This window comes from Centruroides sculpturatus, unplaced genomic scaffold (assembly GCF_000671375.1).
Source record: "Centruroides sculpturatus isolate CEXI.00-Female unplaced genomic scaffold, Cexi_2.0 scaffold83, whole genome shotgun sequence".
Lineage (NCBI taxonomy): Eukaryota > Metazoa > Arthropoda > Arachnida > Scorpiones > Buthidae > Centruroides > Centruroides sculpturatus.
Genome location: NW_019384393.1, coordinates 33669 through 41827, shown reverse-complemented (window position 1 = coordinate 41827; position 8159 = coordinate 33669). Strand labels below are relative to the sequence as shown.

The following is an 8159-nucleotide window of genomic DNA, read 5'->3' as shown; positions in this document are numbered from 1 at the left end:
GCTAGTGATCTTTGGCTATTGCAATTTTATGGTAACCTACCTATTATTACTTTTGCTAAGTCTACACAAGCACTAGATCTGTAGATCTCACGTATGATGTAGCAAAAGAACATAAGTATGACGTAGCAAAGAGCTGATATACAACAGCGTTATAAAAAATAGCGCAGACGGATGGATCCATAGTTAAATGGGAAGAGGCCAGAATCATTGCAAAGGTGCACTCGCCTACACTTGCATCCACAACAGAGAAGTGTGAGATCTACAGATCTAGCTTAAATGATAAATGTTTAAACTATAAAGATGCAACCATTTTACCATCGGCATGGAAATATATAATCACAAAGAACTCATAAGATGATACATCCACCAGGCTCAATAAAAACCCGAGTTACTATATAAAAAATGTTTACATATTGTATTGTGGGGAATTACTGTATTTCGTATTCATTTATATATTATTTTGTTTTTCTTATTTATTGTATTAATTTCGTTATGCTTGTTTACTTAATTTTATTTCAACATATGTTCTAATATAATTTAAATTTGAACGTGTTCGAAAAGCCATTGATTTGAACATCTTTAACCTGATGATGGCCCATGAAATTGGTTGAAAATGTTTGTTTATCTGAATAAATGTGCTTTCTCAGTATTAAGGTGTGTTGACTTTGTAACATTATTTATCTGTTCAAATTTTTAGACAATATTTATTTAAAACTCAATTAATTTAATTAACACACTTTTTTTTCATTTCAGTGAGTATGGCATGACTATATCCAAAGTATATCCAACAACTTTGCCAGATTATCTATCAGGCTATATTAAGACTAATAACTAATTAAAAAAGTATAAAACATAATTTATAGTGCATATCAAAATAATCTTAAAATATTACTACTATAAATAACATTTCCAATGTGTACACATCTGTATTATGCAGCATCCATATTACGTAGAACATTTCCAATATAAATTTAATCACATATAATTTCATACAAAAACTCTATATTATCTTAGTATTGTATTCAATCTCAAAAAAAGTCTATATCTAACTTTAGTTTGAAATTTTAAGTTAGTAATAGAAGAAATATGCATTGAATTAGAAATTTTTAAATCTAAATTATATGCAATTTAGTTTTTATGTTATTAAAAATATGACAAATTTATTTTTAATCTTACTTCATCAGCCATAATAAATAACTTTTCATCATATGCAAATTTAATAATTTCTTTCATAGTATTTTCTGAGAAGACAGATCCTGAAAGATGATATTATATAATTAGTAAGCATGTTTGCATACAGTACAATTTAAAATAAACAAAGTACTGTTATTTTCTTGTCATACTTTTATGAATTAAAGATAATACACAGTTATAAACTAAAATTAAATATGATGTATATTTTTATTACATTTAAAACAATTTATTGCTTTATGCTTTGGAAACAAAATATTTTAATCAAAACAAGAGTAAGTGGTTAGAAAAGGAACCCATCTATATCAAATAGTACCCAGCAAATCACCAAACAGATAAATAACACCTTATCCTTGCTGAGAAATATATTTATTTCAAAAACAAACGTTTTCAGCCTGATTTACAGGCCATCCTCAGATTGAGAATGAAATTGGAACTAAAACATTCCATTAATAAAATACAAAATTCAAATTAAATAACCAATGGAATAGCATAAAAATAAAATTAAAAATTAAATATCAATGGAATAACATGAAAATAAAAATATATGTACATAGAAGTATTAAGAAATACAATTACTAACCAATAACAAAACACCTCTAATAAAATTACTATTCTAACTAGTTATGTTACAGGTGTTATATCATTGGTTAGTAATTGTATTTCTTAATACTTCTATGTACATTTATTTTTATTTTCATGTTATTCCGTTGATATTTAATTTTTAATTTTATTTTTATGCTATTCCATTGGTTATTTAATTTGAATTTTGTATTTTATTAATGGAATGTTTTAGTTCCAATTTCATTCTCAATCTGAGGATGGCCTGTAAATCAGNCATGAACCGTATTATTATTATTATTATTATTATTATTAAAATAAGAATTAAATAAAATCATTTTATAATAAAATGAAGAAAAAAATAAAATGCAGAATTTTACCAGCATTTTAATATAAATTGACATTTTACTCCAAAAATTAAAAACTTTATATATTATTATCTGCTTAAAAGTTATTTAAATTATCAAAAAACAACAGTAAAAAAATTATTATTAGTTTCTATTTCTTATACCACAGAAAAAAAATCAATCCTTTCATAATGAGAAAAAATTCAATGATATATTTATATAATAAATACAATCAACCCAATAATTACATCAAATATCAAACAAATAGCAGGATTCTTTTATTGAGCTGCTAAGGATATATAATTACATAGTCTTGATAGTTTAAAGCACTACTACTCTTAAGTCAAGTAAATGTACTCAACCAGAACATGTAAGAATAACATATTTGGGTAATTAAAATCAAATATATGATGAGATACTATACACTGAAATTGTAAGCACACTGAAAGGTTTAACATCAGCTTTCATTTTATTACATTGTGAAATTAACACAATATTATTTAACACCTTTACTTATCACTGTTTTTCATTGTATATTCCATATACTACAAGATTTCAATAGTTCAAGGTTGTCTCATTCCTGATCAACTCAAACTATCAAGACTTCTGTACTAAGAAATTTGGCAAGAAGAAGGTGGATAGACCATCCTCTCTTGTTAAATTTAATAAAATTTATTTATTTATAATTATTTTAGAATAATCTGAAAGAAAAGACTGCCCAAGAGTGGGACTTGAACTCACAACTCCTATGTATTGCTAGTTATACTACCTGGGCTGTGTAACACAGAACACCTAAATTAGAATTCTGAGTGGCTTAGTGAGTGGAGCTAAGAATGTTCTGAGCATCATTGAACAATTATTCTTAGTTAGACAGACAACTGGGCAAAATGGTGGACAAAGTTAAAAATTATTATTGCAAACAAACTGGTCGAAAAGGATGAAGTAACCAATATAATTATTCAAATGGAAACTGCGTCAGATTGTGATGAAATTAATGAAGTAATTATTAATTGTAATCAACATAATGGACCATTATCTTCTGTTAAAATGTATTCGGAATCTGTTATACCGATGTATGATAATTTTACATTTTGAAGTCATTTTAGAATGAGTTAATGATTTAGAACGAGAGAATAACTTTGTGATTGTTATATAAAAAAATACATTTAGTCCAACACGAGCAGTCATCTTGTAAATCATATGAAGAGAGAAAAAAACAATGACATCACTAGTAGAAGTTAGCATAGATAAAAGAAGCGACTGAACTAGCTAGAATTCTAGCAATGGGAGGAGTCAAGCAGTAGTTAGAAACAAGTTCAATATCGCAGCATAACTAGACTTAGCAAGAATTCTGCATTACTGAACACGGCTCAGGACTAATTAATTAACTAATTTAAATATAACCATATCAGTCATTCATAATATGACTGACTGATATGGTTATATCTAAATATTGGGTTGTTCGGAAAGTAAGTTCATTTTTTTCCTTGGAAAAAAACACAATATTTTTATAATAAATAACATATTTTATTGAATTATACATTGACCATTTTGGTCAAATACTTGTTATCATCGTTTCTGGTAGTAGCATGATTCCATGTTTATAAAAGTTTTGATTGTTGCTTACAAAAACTGATCCAAGTGATTTTTGACATTGTCATTTCAAGTAAATGTCTTACAGTTAAAAAAAATTTGTATAGGCTGGAACAAGTAATAATCTGAGTGTGCTCGATCTGGCGAATATGGTTGGTGTGATAGCACGTCCCATCTAAGTTATAACAGTTTCTGACACGTTACCAAACTTGTGTGAAATTTGACATTATCGTGGTAAAACACTACACCTGTTTAGTTGATCAATTCTGGCCACCTTTTCTGTTTGATGATATTACTCAATGGCAGTACAATTTTGAATCAATTGTTAAATTGTCTGGTAAAAGCTCCAAAAAACATTTCCTTAAAATCCCACCAAAGAGAGCATCTCTCCTTAAGAACATGTGGAACCCATATGTCGAGCTTTGAAACTAAACCAATTTGTTTCAAGTAATCATAAACAGTTCAATTTGACAAATTTAATCTCTTACTGATTTCATGTGTTGTTATTCGGCAGTTTGCTTCAATCAATACCTTTATTTTGTTTTCATTGGCTTCAACTGGCCATCCAGAACGTGGTGCATCTTCAATATTGAAATTGTCAGAATGAAATTTTGTAAACCAGTTTTGGCACTGTCATTCTGTCAATACATCTTCTCCATACACGTCACACAATTTTTTTCTCGCTTGAACAGTGTTCTTACCTTTTCGGTAACAAAAGCAAAATATGTCGAAAATGCTGCTTTCGATCTTCCATATTTGATGGGACACAAAAAATAAACAATTGCACAAAATCAAACAAAATTTTTTACAAATAAGCCTTGAAGTGCTAGCTGTCAAAATATATAATGATAATACAGTTTAGAATGAAAATGACGGGAAAATATGACAAATCCATCTAGTGGTAAAAAAAAAAAAACAAACTTACTTTCTGAACAACCTAATAGTTATAAATATTTTCCGAAACCTGATTCATTACTATAAAGCCATACCAACTACTAGATAATATTGGGCTATATTATTATTGCCAGAATATAGCCAAATATTATTTGGCAGTTGATATGTCAAAATTAGTTAATTAATTAGTCTGGAAGCAGAGATCAGATGGAGATCAGGGGTAGTATAATTGACTAAATTTGTTTGCAAACATATACAATTATTTTATCAGAAAAATCATGTCACAGAAAAGCAAAATGTCTTTCTTAATTACATCCCTGATATTGTATACTTTCTTAATAATACCCTCCACATTCCTTGGATCTGCCCCTACTAAAATATATAGGTAAACTTTTATCAAACAATAATTCTTCCAAAATTTTAGAACTGGAGTCATTTCCTAAAGTTAAAAAATTCTCTCTTGCAAACATTGCAACATTTTAAAATTATTTGATCAGCATGTATGATTATTCTCATTTACTACATACATTCATTTTTATATATATAGATAAATTGATGTCTGTCTGTCTGTATGTCCTTCATGCATTACCACACTGTTTATCCGATTGCCGTGAAACTTTGGGAAGTTGTTTAATATACTCCCGTAAAGGTTTCTGGCATAGTACATTTATCCTACAATAGATGGCGCGTGTGTATATGAGCATTTCACTGTGTGTTGGATCGATTTCAAATTGTGAAGACCATTTCCCCCCTCCGAAAAATATCTCTATATATGCATTTGTGAACTGTTATTTGCAATATTTGTAATAATTTTTGTTTAATCACTTTATTTCAACTATATTTTGCTAATTATGTATTCACTCGAACTTTGTTAAAACCTTAACTGTATCCCGAACAACAACTGAAGTTGTAGGTGGAAATTTGCCTATTTTACTGATCTAGGGATCCCCTTTTCCAAATTTTAATATCAACTCAAAATAATTTAAAAAGACAAATTACATTAAAGCAGTTTATTATCCAACTATCAGAAATTTCACAACATGCCAAGGAAGAGAGGAAGGAGCAATTAAATAATTAAAATTATAAAGGATTAAAAAATATATATAAAAATGGGGAATATCGCACTTCTGACAATCGCAGCGAGTGTGTGGGCTAAATTTGGAGAATCCGTGCTTCTCGCATGGACAACTGTATGTGGCCGGCTCACGCGTCGAAAAACCTTCCGATTTATTCGTGTACGCACCAGACGGAAAAACAAAAAATATCGTGTATCCACAAACACTCCAATAAATAAATAGAATTGAAACGACACTTTGAAATGTTTTCCCGATGAAAATGAATAATAATAATAAGTTTCAATAAAAATGATAAAATGTAAATTGAATTTTATTATAATAAGTTTGCTTGAATTTCGTTTCTTCTGAGATCGCAGCAATGCGTGACAGGTAAGCTAGTTTAATAATAAAGAAGAAAAAATTTATACATTAGTCAAACATTTTCATTATAACACAACACTTTCATTTATATTTTAGTCAGAGCATGGCAATGAGTAATAATCTTAAATTAATACCTATTAACTGTCTTAATTTTTGTTTTATTTATTTTCCCATTAATATATCTAAACTTTGAAAAATTAATAATCTCATAAATCATAAAATATTTTTATATATAATTTTTCTAAAAATATCAAATGATATCTTACTTTATTAAACACATCAAAAGATGGTTCACCAGATTGAGGTGCATTTACAACACAATCAATAGCAGCCTGAAATAAATGAGATTAAATAAATTTCTTTACTGTTTCAGTTAGTAACGTCACATATTAATATGCACATTATTTATTATATAATAATTTAAATCAGATATTTCCAATCTTTTTTAATTGTTTACCATTCTCAAATTTATATGATCTAATACAAAATAAGAATAAATTACAAATAAGCTGAAAAAAAATCAAATGAGTATTAATAATGATGTTTTATTAAACATACGTACATACATACATAAGAATTCAAAATGATTTATTAAAAACAAAATACTTTTGTGAAAATAATGTTAAAATTTTTTAGTAAGAAAATTGTGCGTGTTATGTTGTCATCACTCTAGACTTAATTTTATTATTTTAAGATAAATCTAATGAATAATTATTAAATGATTTGATAAAATGGCCAAGACAGTAAGTACAGTCAACCCCCCTATAAGATATAGATACGTTCCAATTTATTAGGAATCTGATTTCTTACAAGTCGTTCCAATCACAGCCCGACACATGTCAAGTTTACGGACTACGGCTGATTGAAAGGTTTTCTTCCATAAAATTAATCGATTCTACACTAATGCGACTCAACATTTCCAAAATACGTATATTTTTTCGTAGTTTTATAGGAATCGTAATTATAGGGACCGTAATTATAGGGGGGTCGACTGTACAAACTTATAAAAATTTATTAAAAAATTTTCAAATGAGACAACACATTAAAAATGACTACACCTTACCCTTTCTACATACTTCAGTAAATAACAATCTCACAGCAGAGATGACCTCCTTTTAGAAGCTTCTCATCCATTTTATAAAATATATTTTTTAATTACACTGTTGTCAAGGGAAGATTTTAATGTTTTACATATTGAGATGGATGAGAAGCCTGTTAAAAAGATTGACACAGCTATGAGACTTATTTCTGGAGGTGTGTAGAAATGACAAGATGAAGACATTTTTAATGTATTGTTTCATTTGAAAATTTTTAAATAAATTTTCTAAATTTGTGATTATTAAAGGAATTATTAAATGGTTTATTAAATGTAAAAATACTTATTGAGTTTCATCTAAATTATTAAAGCTTATTTTTTTATCTTTCAAATATAACTGACATACAAAGAAGCAATATATATAATTTTGTTGTATAATAATTTAATTATGTATTTTCATATGTAATTTTCGATTTAAATTTTTCAAATATATTTTTTGCTTCTTGAAAACTGTATATTTTATAATTATAAAAATATTAATATTAAAGAAACAAATAAATTTAATGTTCTCTTATACCAATCTTAAATTGCTTTAAAACACTAGAAGATTAAACAAATGCAGTTTGCTTTTTCAATTATTATTATTCTTACACTATTAGTATAAATGTAACTACTTTAGCAAAAATTCAGATAATTGTTCCAAATCACCTACGATTCATAGAAAATAATTTTCTGAAAAATATAATAAAATAACCTTTTCAAATTTTGCTGATAACTAAATATATACAGTAGACCCCCCTATAACGTGAGTTCCTATAACGTAGATTCCTATAACGCAGCAAAAAAATTGCAACAATATTTATATAAAGATGCTAAAAGGGACGTGTAAAACGTCATCGCCAACTCGTCATTGCGGACGAGCAGCCGAACTACTTTCCGCTGTCCAGCGCCACGCTATGGCGAGTTTAGGCGGGTAAATTGAGTTTACTATCATCTGTACAGTATTATATATAAATTATATATAAATTAGGTACTGTACATATAATTATATGTAAATTAGGACTAAATTAGGTACTGTATATATAATTATATATTAACTTA

The 8159-nt window shown here is 27.6% G+C and overlaps 1 pseudogene; it reads right to left on the bottom strand.

Annotated features, from left to right (window-relative positions):
• LOC111618284 overlaps nt 1-8159 on the bottom strand; it is a 41516-nt pseudogene that overhangs the window by 13320 nt on the left and 20037 nt on the right.